Source organism: Plodia interpunctella, chromosome 5, assembly GCF_027563975.2.
Source record: "Plodia interpunctella isolate USDA-ARS_2022_Savannah chromosome 5, ilPloInte3.2, whole genome shotgun sequence".
In the NCBI taxonomy this organism is placed as follows: Eukaryota; Metazoa; Arthropoda; class Insecta; order Lepidoptera; family Pyralidae; genus Plodia; species Plodia interpunctella.
The window spans coordinates 10,180,354-10,196,724 of record NC_071298.1 but is presented as its reverse complement, the minus strand read 5'-3'; the positions used below and the strand labels follow the sequence as shown (position 1 = coordinate 10,196,724).

Below are 16,371 nucleotides of genomic sequence, written 5' to 3'. Positions count from 1 at the left end.
TTTATAATATGTAAGGATATGTGTAATCTCTTACGGCGTAGACAGAGCTAAGAGTTACGAAATTCAGCTGCATGGCGGGTGAAATTGACATTCAATTAAAATTAACCCTTTCCCTTGATTTTACAGATAGATTACTTGATTGAGTTTTACAGTATGCATGGCAGGAGAAACATTTGGCACATTCTTTATTTTTCTTTTGCTTCCAGATATAGTTATCTAAACCAAGGAGTGCCGCTTCACCTAGCTGTACTTCACCGGCTGCGGTTTCAGTTGGCTACACTGAGCCTAACGTGTAGCCGTTAAACCTATAGCCGCACTGGGGTTTAGCCGTAACATTCATAATATTATTAAATATTATGATTATGATAAAATTCCATGGCATTATGGCCTAACTAGTGTACCTAATTTAGTTACTTTTGCGTCCTGGTCCAACACGAAGTTCGTATAGTACTTGTAAACACCGCACCGTCTAAACATTAAACATTTTCCTGTCAAGAAAGGCTGAGAAATTGAGTTCAGTTACAAATTAGTTAAACTATAGATAGTAAAGCCGGGATCGTAGCTCTGTGTTGACGGGTTTGCTAACAGCTAGAATATTGTTTTTAACGGATTAGGGGCGTGGCCTAACAGTTTTGTTAGAAAAAATACATGATCATGTTTGGCGAGACGAGTGGACAACAAGCGGGGAGGGGAAGTGTCTTATTTTCTTTATTTTGTGTTAGCGTTCGTTTTTTTCTAGTAGAACAACAAATTGCATAAAGTACTCGTACAATCCTCTGCTCTTTAAGTTGAACCAAAATGGCAACCGTCAGCGTAGGTTTAATTAGAGATAAAAGTGTCATTTATGGGATTTCTGATGCGAAATTCGATATATTCGTTTATTTTTTCATAAATAATAACCACTAAAGATTCTTTCTAATACTTTCATCTCTAATTAAATCTGCGCTAACGGCCGCCATTTTAGTTCATCTTAAGTGCCGAGGATTGTACATGATTAAAAAGTATAGTATACAAAGACACGTTGAGATCGAGTGCTGTGATCTATATACTTTGTGCCCTTGCAGTAATCGTGTTTGCCGTCACTCAGCGGACGCGTTGCACGCGGAAGAGTTACCCCGTCAGACCAGTCTAACATTACATTACTTGATAACCAGATACTGAGATATTATGTGATAGATACGTACAGTTGACAGCACATCAAGCTGGCCAAGTTCGTTGCGAATTCGTCGTTGTTATCGCCAAATATAGACTCTTGTGTAAAATAAAAAGTGCATGTATTTTAAAGGAGTTATATTCTATCAAGATTAGAAATTGGAATAGATGTTTCAAGAGTCCTAGCTTAATAAAAAAACAGTAAATATCTTAATCTGAATACCTAACAGGATATAAGTATAATCTGAAAATCAGCGTCCTGGCTAGTGATGTTACTCTATATCTCTAACATCTGAGCGTATTTCCGGTTCAATCCTCAGCTCGGCTCTCGGAAATTTTCCATTTGAGAATCCGCGAAATTCCTTGAAATCTGGTCCATAGAATTTGCGGCAGGCTGTCCGTGGTTTATTTGTAAGCTGATAACGGGGTTCGCGGCCTCACAGCTCCTAAGCTAACTAGGAAGATGTGAGAATAATGAGGAGAAAAATTTCAAAGCAAATTTACGCTCCACTGGTTTGCTTTAGGAAGAGAAAATAGGAACTAAACGCATAAATTATTAGTGATTTCCCCAATCGCGAGTGTAGGAAGCTAATAGCGATTCGTGCATACGTTTTAGTCTTCCGTACCTCAAAAGGGGAACCTTTAAAACTAGTTTGGCGTGTGGATCCGCCCTAGAATAGGACCACTATCTGTAGTGGTTATATGTGGCGATCATGGCTGATTTACACGGCCTATACAACACGGGGAGATCAATTTTGTAGCCGCCGAATTTTCAAAATTTAAAGGTTATTTTTACACTGACCCCGAGCTACGTGGTGTCACAGCCGCGAACGAAAACTAGAACATGCGGATATGAGAGAGGAACCTTTCGAACCCACTTCAACTTTCGTCTATCCGTAATGTCAAAACTTTCCTGAAAAGAGTATTTCTGTGTAAGCGATGTGACACCTAAGTATTGCAGGCGTTGATAGGCTGTAGTGACCGCTTACCATCATAGCTATGGTATAATATTGATGGGAATAATAATCTTCCCATCAATTTCAAGTATTTGTAATTTTAAATTAACCAAGTATTTGTGAAGAACGGCTATGAGTTCCCAAGGCTTGATTTAAAGAAGTTGAATTTCGATCTCCCATGGCCCGATTTAAAGTTGAATTTTTATAATCTGTGACTGTTACCAAACAAAGATACCAGCCTACTTGTTTGACCAATTATGGTACTCATTTAGTAGCGTGGGCATGGTGTCATGTTGTGTAAATCATGAGGTAGTTTTCTGGGTTTTCGCGATCGAAATCTAGCCCTATAGTTATGTCTATAAAACTTTACAACAAACTCCCAAACGCTTTTAAAGATATAGAAGATACTAAATTGTTCCTGCAACATCTGAAACTATTACACAATCATACACCATCACTAATAAATGCTATTACACAATCAATGAATATTTAGAAGACAAATTTACACTGTAAATGCAAAAACAAAATAATATTATTTTATACTTACAAAATTTGACATCTATTAACTTTTTATTAATTAACTAACTTATTATGACACATATATCGAAATAAATATAATAATATACCTGAATATAAACATACATAAAATATAATAAACACGTGACAACATCTAAAATAAATAACAAATAATATAAACTTGACGAAAATATATAGCCCTTCTCCCATTGCAGCGCCCGCCAGGGTCCTTCACTGTCACTATTTATTGTAAACAAAGACCTGTATGATACATTAAGGAAGCAATAAGTGATTTGATTCGAAATACGAAGTTGGTATTTAGAAAAACACTTGCTATCGCGACTGCACGTCGATAGAGCGCGTGAGAGTTTTAGTTTTAATTATAGTTTTTTTTTGTATACCTATAAAATTAAGCACGGAGACCGGATTTTACGAAATTCCCGTGGGAATGGGAAGAAACGAAATTTATAGGTATAAGATCTTCTAGCGGTTTTGATATACTAAAACTGTTTATAAAAAAAACTCCTGTTAATAAGACATGCCAACAGTAAGCTCCATCGGACAAGTGATCTCAAAAACTTCAAGGCCGCTTTCCATTTCGATTAACCGAAAAAAATATCACTCTTAAAACAAAGGCTTTACGGGTCAATATTGTTAAGTTGATTCCAATTTATTTGTTTAAGTTTGAAACTGGTTGCGAATGTCAGTGGAGTCACTTTGGCGGGACCTTGTTAGCCCTTAACTTGTTCGAAAAAGGGACCTTTTTGGACCTCAGGTACATCAATCAACTTTGACGTTAACTTTAACCTGTACACAACAACGATAAGTTCGTCATTTTATCTAATCGGCGCGTAAGTTAAAATTAACGTCAAGGTGGACTGGTGCAGCTGAAGCAGAAAACTAAGCTTTACTCAATGTATAATCTAAACTACCTCTAACATTAACACGTCATACTTTTTATCCTGAAAATGAGCCTAAACTTCTTCAGATTTTTTAAAATATATCTATACCCAGGTGCACAGAGGGGTATAGATAATTATATGAAAAAAAATGTTTTTTAATAAACCATGTTTGTTTTTAGCATGCATTTAAAAAGTTGTTTTTCTTTTGCAGATATCGAGTATACGTTTCCAATGCCGCCTTTGATAAAGGCGAGTACGGGAGACGTCCAATAAACGAGGTAAGTAGCAAGATTAAGACTGGTTTTTCACCAAAAAAAAAAAACGTGATCGAATGACAAACAAATACACTAATAAATAGATGATAGATAGATAAACTCTTTATTGCGCCATTCACAAAGGAGTTACAAGTTACAACAAGATATTCGCACATAATGAGTGCAAAGGCGGACTTGTCGCTAATGCAATTTCTTCCAGCCAACCTTTGGATGGAAAGAGACACAAGTAGACTAAGAGGGTGCACTCAACTTAACAGTATTAAATAAATAGACAAAAATTAAATATAAAAAAGATATAGGAGAAATATATAAACATACAGACAAGCGTAAATGTTGTTGTTATAGAACAATTAATAATTCTATAATAGATTAAAGAAGACTAATATAATGAGACTTTACTTGCTTTCTAAAAGATGACAATGTTTGGGCGTTGCGAATTTCAGCCGGCAATGCATTCCACAAACGATCAGCCTGGACAGTAAAGCAGTGGGAATAGAATTGGGACACGTGAACAGGAATAAATAGGCGAAAGGAGTTAACGCTATGTCGTACCTCGCGATTCTTGACCTCACTGTGAAAATTGAGACGTTCTTGAGACTTTCTTTTGAGGTAAAAAGGAGTATAAGGGTTGTAAAGAACCGACTACAGAAGCGAAAGGATATGTAGATTACGACGGTATCTAATAGGGAGGCACCTTATTTGACTGCGAAAATATGAAACGTGATCATATTTATGTAAACCAAATAGAAAGAAAGAAAGAAAGAAAGAAAGAAAGAAATCATTTATTCGGCAAACACATAAAATCCAAACATACAAAAGAGTAACGAGTATAGATCGAATACAATATGTAAGCCGAAATGGCGACCAGCTCAGCATGGTGCCGTGGTATCGAGCCATGGCGCTGATTTTCAGCTGGAACCAAGTACTAAAGTAGGTAAGGTGGCAAAATAAACAAGTTAATATGTACGGAAACAGAAACAAACAACAGCAAACAATAGGATTAAACATATACTGACTTAGGAAAAAATGTAAAAAAAGGAATAAAGATAAATTACATTGGAAGCTATGGAATGCTATGGAAGCTATGGAAGCTATATATATATATATATATATATATATATATATATATTTATATAAAGTATAAATATGAAACTAAAAATAATTCAATGTATTGCCTTCAATCTGCTGCAATAAAGTAAACTCTTTGATGCGTTTACGGAATATTGTAACAGATGTTTATTTTTTAACAGATGTTGATTGATTGTAAATATGATTCTAATGCTGAAGATTAAAATACGCTCAAGTAAATTTAGTCGCTTTTCAGTAAATAGTAAGGTCTTATAAAATAATAATAATAAAATTTCTTTATTCAGACCAGAAGTCCATTTTTATTAGTAACACTGAAACCTTGACTTATTGTTAGTAAACACAAATCATGGATTCAGTACCTAGTAATTCCATGCTGCTGCCCAGATCCGTGGGAGACTGCGCAACAGCGACCGATGTACACAGTCCAGTCTGCTGGCCACCACACTTAGGTTGCTTTTGGTATTTAAGACCCACATTTGATAATTGAAGTCCTTGAAGAAAAGGCTGCGGTGAAGTTTGTTGCGCCGATTCTCCTTCATGGGGTATTATGTAATCTGTGCCAATACTTTGGAAATCGACAATATAGATAAATTTGTACCTTTTTGGCGTTAATAAGTGACATTTACATATAATACAATAAGTGAGCTATATCTGTGCATAGCATATATTAAAACAAATATTAAAAAATATACATGGATCTTTTTGGGACTAACAGAAGCCATAACTATTTTTTTTAGAGATATTGTCTGTCTGTTCTGTTTGTTTCACTGGAGATTGACATAAAACTACCCACTCCAAATTCGGTTAATCTCATACAAAGTGGCGGATTCGGTATATTATGAGCATGAAATTAGTAAGTACTCCGTACAACGAAGTATTTATTGAATCCATGGTTATGAGTGACGAAGAAAGACGTCAGCGCTGTCTCGTTTCCTTCCATGTATCTCTACGCACTTCTCTTCTTTGTGTGAATGAAATGGCGGGGTCTATAGCGTTCTCTGTCTAGCTACGGCCACAAGATATTTATAGAAGACATTTAAATGAGGTTTTATGCATTTGTTTATGCCACAATTGCGTCGAAACGTTACTCGGGTACAAGATAAAATTCCAACTACAGATTCCACTGCTTGTAATAGTAAAAGAGTCTATTTCTGCAAGTGCATTATATTATATTATATTATACATAGTATAAAACAAAGTCGCTTCCCGCTGTCTGTCCCTATGTATGCTCAGATCTTTAAAACTACGGATTTTAATGCGGATTATTTTTTAAATAGATAGTGTGATTCCTGAGGAAGGTTTATGTGTATAATTTACTACGGTTTAACCCGAGCGAAGCCGGGACGGGCCGCTAATTCGTAATAAAACTAGAAATAATAAGAAGCGGCCGTGTGAATTTCTCTGTGAAAGTGTGAAACTGAAATTTTCACGTAAAGTTTCACCTCCCCAATGATTGTCATGTTTGAACGGGGGTTTTTAACGATATTCAATATTAAATTTCATCAAAATCGGTCTAGCGGTTTAGCCATGAAAGCGGAATAGACAGACAGACTTTCGCATTTGTAATATAAGGATGGATAAACAAGATATGAATTCTTTATGAGCGGAAAAACATATGTCATATTGAAAATGTATGTTTTATTTACATTATTCAAATATAATATTATTTTACAGCCATTAAAAGGAATAGTAATATATCATTTTTGAAACTGCGATCGAAAAATAGAACAATAACGAAGGCAGCTGCGCGCACGCCGTAAATCTCTTGTTATAGACACGCAACAAGTTTGTTCCTTCTATATTGCCTCTGGGCAAATATATCTCTTGTGTCTGGTTAGTAGTGTTTTGTTAATCATATCTGTTGAACTTTTATCTGTATTAAACAAAATTTCATTATAATTTTTTTCCTGCGGTTTAGCCCTGAAACAGCGTAACAGAAAAACAACATTATAATACAATCCATGCAAGCGAAAGTCTGTCTGTCTATCACCGTTTTCACGGCTAAACCACTGGACTAATTTATTTTATTAATATAACCCGAGGTGAAAGTTGATGAAAAACAAATACTTTTTTCTGCCATGAGCCTGCAATAGCTAATATACTATATTATTTATACTAAAATTATAAAGAGAAACCATTTATTTTTGTTTGTATTGAATAAACTCCTAAACTATTGGAGCGATTTTGATGAAATTTGGCACAGAGATAGACGAAACGTTCAGGAGTAAAACCGCTCGGGTAAAACCATAAAAAGTAACCTATGTGGTTACTTTTTATGGTTTTTCCCGAGCGAAGCCGGTACGAGCAGCTTATTTCTAATATTGCCTGAAACAAAAACAAATAACTTGATATTCATCTTTTACAAACCGTTTCTCGTAACAATAAAAAATTTAAAGTTATTATAGTTGCTATTTATTATAGTTATATAAAACAACGTGCATGTAGGTCTGCGATTATTGTTCTTTTTTTAAAACATCATACCCAATCGCGCGAAAGAGATGTTGCGTGTGCGCATAAATATCCGATAATTTGACATAACTACGTGTCATGAAAACTGCGTGAGCTCTGTACAGTCGGCTGCGAGTCTAGTTAACGTAATAACTCCTTTATGTGATGGTAATAAGAGCGAACTACCATTAAATCGGAGTGGGTTGACGTGTTCTCGACTGTTGTCGAATTACATGTAATTCTCACGTATTACAATGGTAATTCGTGTAATTACAGTGGTAATAATGCGGTGTGTGGATTTTTGACAGTGATCGGGGCAAGTTTGATTTGTTGTTTGCGATGGCTCACGGTTTGTATATAATGTTTGTAATAAAAAAATTTGTACATTCCATTTTATCTTACGAGTGCTAATATGTAAACAGTTTTCATAATACTTAGTTAAAAATAAATAAAATATTACTTCATGTTCATAAATAAATAAATATATTAGGGGAAAAAGAGCTAGCCCCAAAGTAAGTTCGAGACTTGTTTTATGGGATACTATCTCAACGATACTATATTTTATAACAAATATATATATATACATATATATATATACATATATATATATATATATATATATATAGAGACCCGGGCCAATCAGAAAAATATCATTTTCCATCAAGACCCGACCGGGGATCGAACCCGGGACCTCTCGGTTCAGAGGCAAGCACTTTACCACTGCGCCACCGAAGTCGTTTTACTATATTTTATTTCTGTAAAATCATAAAAAACACAAGGTAGTATTGTTTACACTTGATAAGACTTGTGAAAATAAGAGAAGAAAAATGGAATTATGTTAATTTTGGTGGTTATCAGAACCGGGATATATCTGTGAATATATAGGCAAACAGTTTTGTCATAGCCAAGCAAAGTTTGTTGCCCCATAGGTCTTCATATTACCGGTTTTGGATTACTGTGTTATTTCTACAGTCTGCGTCATCAAATTGAAGAAAACTGATTTTAAATTATCTGCATTTTTTTCTATTGCAACATAAAAAAGAAAGATTTTTAGTTTTTTTGTTTGTATTTACTAACAATAGATTAGGTAAGGTTTCATGGTTACTAACAAAAATTGACTTATGTTCTGAATAAAGAAATTTTATTAATATTTGAAAATAGAAAGGTCAAGACTGGCTGATAAACACTCAAGTGTTGCCAGCAGCAGGAGACAGCGCCCTCATTCATTTATCAATCTATATAAAGTATCCAAGTTATTAGACCATGGAATTAGTAGGTACTCCGTACAAAGTACTTACTAATTCCATGTGCAGACACACCATGATGACAAATTGACACTTACATTTTTTAAATGACGCCTTTCAATAAAAAGCTGCAGTGAATTTTGTCGATTATTAATCACATGTGATTTGTAGATCGGCAAACAAAAACCCAATTAATTAATAAAGTGTTAAAATTATAACAAATATGAAAACACAAATTTTTGCTCGGATTTCCGACCGCGCCCGTCCATTTTTGACTCCCGACATTAACTATATCCATTCTAAATGAATGAATGTCATTAGAATCGACCCAGTGCTTTTGCCGTGAAATTTCGATAGACAAAGGGACTTATATATATATATATTAGTAGCGGCCCGTCCCGGTTTCGTTCTGGTAAGATCATAAAAACGTAGCTAATGTTACTCCAGGGGGCTTGCCATCATCTCTTAACACGATCCACTTTACGACCTAAACTGAACTGCATCGCAAATTCGTACCATCGACTTAATTTTTAGTATGATTGCGATTCATTTTAGGTGCCTAAATGGAACTGAGTTGCATTGGAATCGTTCAGTAAATGTTGATGGTAGGCATGCAGAACGTTTCATTTGTATGGATTTTTATAATATTGTGGTAGTCTGTACAAAAGGCATTAACGCGCGCGCCGCTCTTTGAACTGTGTATCCCAATCCCAACTAATAATAAAAATGCGAAAGAACCTAAATTTGTTTGTTTGTTACCTCTTCATGCGTTATCTACTCAACCAATCTTCTTGAAATTTCGCGTATATATTATTAAGATTATAGTGAAAGACATAGGGTACCTTACATCCCGGGAAAAACTGTTTTTCCCGTGGGATTTTTGAAAAACCTGTATTCTATTATAGGTGGCGCTAAATGCTAATAAAATAAACTTTGCAATAAAACACTAGATGGCGCTGTGTGTATTTTAAAAGCGCTATGGATATTTTATTTCATATCCCAATCCCATTTTAATACTAAGAAAATATTGTTCCCGAGGGCATTTAAGCGGGCGAAGCCGCGGGTAAACAGCTAATCAAGTATAATCGAAATATGAAACATCATTGTTTAACATGACGTCTGAATAGTCAGCAGTACAGGTTTCCTCACGATGTTTCCCTTCACTGAAAGCATGTGATGGCCATGAATATTTAGCACGAAGCCGTGCTTAAGTGGAATTAAGACTAAGGATTTGGACTGTAATCCTGTAATCGAAAGGTCCCAGGTTCGAATCCTACTTATATTACATGAGTTTGTATACCAATCGACTCGTGTATTGTAGTTTTCATCGACCACCACATGCTTTCGGTGAAGGAAAACATTGTGAGGAAACCTGCACATTGCTTGATTTTGTGTGAAATGGAGAGAGCAATGGTACAGTAGACAGACATTGTGATCATCGACAACAAAGAAGTCACTCCTACACATGTTTCACTTGACACAATGCAACTCCTGCGCAGTGGGAGGAGCCGCGACCTTGCGTTGTTCTGACCTTAAGGTCAAGTCTTTAAAATACGTACATGTTCAGCTTAGAGAAGAAAATTACGATTTTTTTCTTAATAATAAGTGTCATTTTCCAATTGGAAACTTGGAAACGTACTTAATTAATTAATTAAGATATTAATTTATTAATTAAGTACGTGCCAAAATGCACGTTAAGGCCCGACAATAAATGGTCCCAGGTTCGAATCTTAGGTACTCGTGTGAGATTAATTTGTATATAAATCTTACTTATGTATACAATAGTTTCTATTGACAACCACTTGTTACCGGTGAAGGAAAACATCGTGAGGAAACTGGTTGACAGTTTAGGTAGGTAGTCCTAAAATGTCATGTCAGATTCCTTTAGACGACTTCAATAGAATCTGACGACAGTGTTAGAAAATAACACACTCGAATCGAAACTAAGTCGTGAGTACAGTTCGTATTAAATTCTAAAAAAAATCTTTTTTATCCCAAGAAGAATCTAATTCAGATATAGTTGGAAAGGGTTCGACATGCAAAGAATGAGAATTCTAAGAATATTAAAAATTATACATATATAATAAAACTGTAAGTGTATGTCTGTACATAGGAGAACAATAATTATAGGGGGTTTTTATGGGACTAATAGAAGCCAAAACATTTTTTTTTAACTTTTTGTCTGTCTGTATATTTGTTCGCGCATCACTCAAAACCTGATTGGAAGTTGATAAAATTTTTACAGTTGTATAGCGGATGGTCTAACTTAAAATCAAGTATTAGTTTCATCGCGATACGTTGCTTAGATCCAGAGATATCGATTTTATTAAGTTATGTGCGGACGCACTAAATAAACGCGAGCGAAGTTGCGGGCAAAAAACTAGTCACAAAATAAACATTTGGCGCTAACTTTTAAAGAAAACGAAACACCTTTTTGATCCATTGTTTAGACAGCGTTGTCTACGAATCAACATTTTTTTGTAAAGTTGGCAGTATGACGTCATCGTGAGTCAATTTCCGCCGGATGTTATGTCTTGGATTTTGAATAGCCTTCATGGTTAACTTTGTGTTAATGTTAATGTGAAACAGTGATTTTTTTAAGTAACTATACTTTATTTGTTCAAAATAATATACATACTGCAAAAAGTATGTATTAAACTATTGATTTATATAAAAAGAGGTACCTACCTATATAAATATCTCATTTTATATATCGTGGTCAATAATGTATATATTTAATTTTTATTATATAAAGAAGTACCCTCGTTGCGTCTGTCTGTATGATCGTGATGAACTCAAAAACCACAGGACGGATTTTTGATCGGTTTTCACCAATAGATAGTGTGATTCCTAAGGAAGGTTTTAGATATACAATTTTGTTATGGTTTTACCTGAGCGAAGTCGGCACGGGCTACTAGTTTTACATAAAATGAAAGTCAGTGCCTAGCCCTCAGACATACAGACAACAAAACCATATAAATGGATTATTTTTGGTCCATTCAGTTACGGAACGATAAAAAGAAATATTGTCATTGTAATAAATTCCTTTTTTGAAGACGACAAAATTCAAGAAAAAACAAATTCAAGAAAAAACAAAAAAAACTAGATGCCACGACAGTAAAATACAGATTAAACGAAAAAAAAAGAAACACTTAAAATCTTTTTAAACCAGCCAGTTCTCGGTAATCCGGCGTTATTAGAGGCGGGAACATTATTCCAGCGATTGGTCCGTTTAATCCTGGATCTTAATGGAGTCTAATTTATATGGTCATCGGCGCTTGTTGTGTACGATGTTAAGTCGATAGTCCATCGCTAGCTACTAATAAGCTGTAATTTTTTTCATGTTGTTCTTTTTCTAATGTAAACACTAATGAAAGGTATACACAACGTTTATCATACATATATATTAACTAAACAAATGTTATCAAAAATATAATTATGATTATCAATCCTTGATGTTGTTGAGCAACTTATATATATAAAGACATTCAGGCTATCGTCAAATATGTCCAAATCTCCCGAGTTGAGATTCAACGTATTGTATGTATTCTTGATTTATTTCCTGTGACCCATGACTGTTTTTTGGAGTGTGTGAGCCAACAACATGTTAGATTTTATTCGAGACGCCAAACCGACATGAATTTTATGACTACCTACCGCGTCTAGTGGACGTGAACTTTGATGCTTTGATTTCTCCACCGAATGACGTAATCTCACGTATTTGTAATTACATTTATAAGTTAAACAGACAGTTTAGTTGCCCTCTATGTTTGCTGTGCCCTTGCAGAGTGTCACTTGTACTATCTACTTACACTTGTAATCAACCTATACAGGGTTACTGGTATCAAACGCAAAACCTCCTAAAGACTACTTGGGTACATCAAAACAAGCAACTTTTATTCTACGACTTTTCGTGATACATAGCTTTTTTTCATATAAAAAATACACATATAATTTGCGATTCTACACATATTAACTCTATGCACCTAATAGCCAAACAACACGAGACAGTACAGTAGCGTTATGTAGCGGAATCGAACATAGAGTTAACCCATAAATGGCCCAGCACAGGGATGGTAGGAGGCTTATTCCAGGTCACGGAGGGCTGTAGATGATGATGCAGCTAAAGATTCAGTTTTGGCGTAATTACTTACTTAACATTTTTATGGTATCGGTGTTATAAAAAAATATAAATAAATGAATATTTATGGACGAATCACACAGATTGAGTTGACCCAAAGTAAGTTCGAGACTTGTGTTATGGGATACTAACTCAACGATACTATATTTTATAACATATACATATATAGATAATCATTCAAGACTCGGGTCAATCAGAAAAAGTTCATTTTCCATCTTGACCTGACCGGGGATCGAACCCGGGACCTCCTGAGTAGCAGTCCGGCGTGATGACCATTAGGCCACGGAGGTCGTCTAATAAAGTTTTATTCTTCTGTTGTCTATGTCAATTTTCACTGCGTGTGTACACTGTTTGCTGGTCTGATGCGTTTTTTTGCGTTCCTGAAGAATTTATAGTGTCGGACATAATTACACATCAGTCTTCTTATAAAGACCTAACCTCACTCTGTGGGTTTTGCGAAAATAGATCGTAGCCCTGTTTTCTTTAAAGTTTGATATCGTTTGAACATTTCGAAATAGCATTTCACTGATTAAACTATTAAATTAGACCGGCTTCGTTTTAATGGGTCGAGTTAAAGTTTTTAAATGGTTGAGTTTCGGCTCCGTGGGCTCAAAATTATATAGACAAACGATATCCAAGCGTTGTCAACAATATTTTCAAGTAAGTAATCACATTTGATTACGATGTTTTTTGATTCAAAATTCTGAACTGTTTTCTTTAAAAATCAAAGCTTTTTGGGAAGTTCGTTTTTGAATAATAATAATAAAATTAAAATCTTCAAAATACATAATATTCAAATTACTAATTAAATTGGGTAATTCATTTTAAAATCTATCTTTTCGAGTGTGTTAATCGGTCACACTGGTGTCAGATTTTATTCAAGCCGCCTAAAGAAAGTGCGATTTCCTCACGATGTTTTCCTTCACTGGAAACAAATGGTGGTCTACGAAAACTACTATACAAGAGATGATTAGAACCTGGGACCTTTCGATCACAAGCAGATGGTCTTAACCTCTTTATTTTAACGGCGCAAGAAATAAATGACATTGCGCAAACAAAATCGGTATTCCTACTCACGTAAGCTGAGGTATTTCTTTGTTTACCATTTGATATGCGCGCCGTGTGCCGCCTGCCAACACTGCAACGAGAAAATATTCCTATTTCGTTCTCAGTAATCGATAAGAATATGAATGTGAATGGATGGAGAGGAAGAAGAATAAGAAGATCAAAGAAAAGATGGAAGAAGAGTTTTTTTTTTCTTTTTATTGAAGAACTTCTTCAATAAAGCTTATTTTTGCCAGTGTTGAGTTACATTGTTATTGGACGATAGGATAGGACTAGCCTTTGGGATTTTTCATTCTTTCTTTGTTATTTCTTTTTCATCGTAACAGCATTGTGAGTCGTGGTTGTATGACATAGCAAAAATACTCATGGAAGAAGAGTGTTGGGCATGAAAAGTATTTAAGGCGATTACTCCCAGCACACCAGCGCCACCTCACATCTCTCATCTATATTCCTTTTCTTTCTTAGCGAAAATTAAAAAAAATATATTTTGACAGATTATGCCACACTACAAAAAAACATTTAAAAAAAGTATTATAGTTTTCTATAATACAATGTGGTCACAGTAGACTAAAAGGAATTTAATGGCCACAGTTTTCGATTTAGACAGCCGTGACTACGTTACATAGGCAATAGAAAATCCTACTTTATATCTGTGATTTAGGGATCTTCAAGGCAACACTGAATAGGCATTTTAGACCTATTTGCTTCCCATCTGGCTAGATTAAGGTCATACACACTCATTTATTAAAAAAAAGTATGGTCAGAAGCCAACCGCATTTATATTGAAAGCAATAGTCGAGCTGCAGTCGACATTTGGCTTGCCTTCTCATTGTAAATGCTTTATGTTTGTAAAACAAAATAATAAAGTCGCCTGGAGATAACAAATAATACTTATAAAAAAATTTATTCCAATCCAATTATCAGATTTTATTCCAATCTCCTAAAAAATAATGAAGTGGAATATAAATCTCTCACCCAGCGTTGCGACCAATCCTTCTTCTAATGTTATATTGCCAAAAAAGTAGTTTTGTGTGTTTCATTCCACTTAAAGAATGACTCAGACATGAGGAATACGACTCGATACAAGATGCAAGTCACCGGCAACATGACAGGACTAGATAATAATTGAATTCTAAAAGACATATGTCTGCAATAGCTTTGATAGCTAATATATAATAAATAAATATATTAGGACAAATCACACAGATCGAGCTAGCCCCAAAGTAAGTTCGAGACTTGTGTTATGGGATACTAACTCAACGATACTATATTTTATAACAAATACATATAAAGATAAACATCCAAGAGCCGGGCCAATCAGAAAAAGATCATTTTCCATCGTGACCCGACCGGGGTTCGAACCCGGGACCTCTCGGTTCAGAGGCAAGCACTTTACCACTGCGCCACCGAGGTCGTCTAATATGAATAGATGTTAACTATAGTTAAGGTTTCATTACAATGCTACTTCCCTGGATATATGAACCCAGTATCATCAACATCAGCCATCTGTTCATTCCCACTGCTGGGGCATTGGCCTCCCCTATCCTATCACTGCATAGTAACAAATTCTATTGCCGCTGTCTGTCCCTACGTATGTTTAGATCTTTAAAACTACGCAACGGATTTTGATGCGGGTTTGATTCCAGAGAAATGTTTTTATATATGTAACATGCATAATAATATTGCGCCGTGCAAAGCCTGGGCGGGTCGCTATTGAGTAATAATAATAAGCCCTGTATAAATTTGTTTTAATTATATTGCTTTGCTTGCGTTCAGTCTGTACTTTTTTTACTCAGTCTGAAATATATAAATCAGTAATATTCATTTAGTTTTTTTGTGGTTTCTCCTCGTTTGGGGTTCAAGGACTTTTTTGTCATAAATATTTATACGGACCTTTGTCGGATTTAAATATTTATGAAAATAATACTTTTGTTTGTTTTAATGCAGTTATTAACTAGCGAACTCTGGGCTCCATTGCTCAACGGTTGGGGAAGTAAGCGGAAAAACACTCAAATGAGAGAGAGAGAGAGAGAGAGATTAACTTCCAATCTATTGAACTCAAAGTGTTTTCCAAAAATCTAAATTAGCTAGATTTTGAGTTTTTCTATTAGGCGGTGAGAAGGTGTGAGCTCTCCTACTAATATTATAAATGCGAAAGTTAGTTAGGATGTATGTGTGTACCTATGTTTGTTACTCTTCACACAGAATCACTTCACAAAGTACTTCAGATTCTGCCAGTTCTTCCGTAACGCCTTCTGCCAAGCAAGATACGGGTTAATTCCTAGTTTGCTGGTGGGTGGTTGGAGCGTTGGACCTGCCTTTGCAATTGTATCATATGTATGTACAATAAAATTATAATTATTTATAATCTACTGGACGGATTGTTATGAAATTTGGTACACGGATAGAATATAATCTAGAATAACACATAGGTTACTTTTATCCCAAAAAATCCCAACAGAGCGAAGCCCCGGGGCGCAGCTAGTATTTTATAAAAATATTGTACGAAATGTAATAGTTTCTAAACTTGTCCATGTAGGCTATGATAAAGCCAGTATTTTAGATATAATCTAACTTAATACG

General features: G+C 35.1%; 1 protein-coding gene across 5 annotated transcripts in view; it reads left to right on the top strand.

The window, feature by feature from the left end:
* Positions 1-16,371, top strand: part of pot (papillote) — an 84,511-nt gene that overhangs the window by 27,492 nt on the left and 40,648 nt on the right. For all 5 annotated transcript variants that reach the window (XM_053744738.2, XM_053744736.2, XM_053744739.2 and 2 more), the window contains exon 2: positions 3,738-3,804. The gene's annotated coding sequence lies outside the window, so the exon portion shown is untranslated. The remainder of the gene's footprint in view (positions 1-3,737; positions 3,805-16,371) is intronic.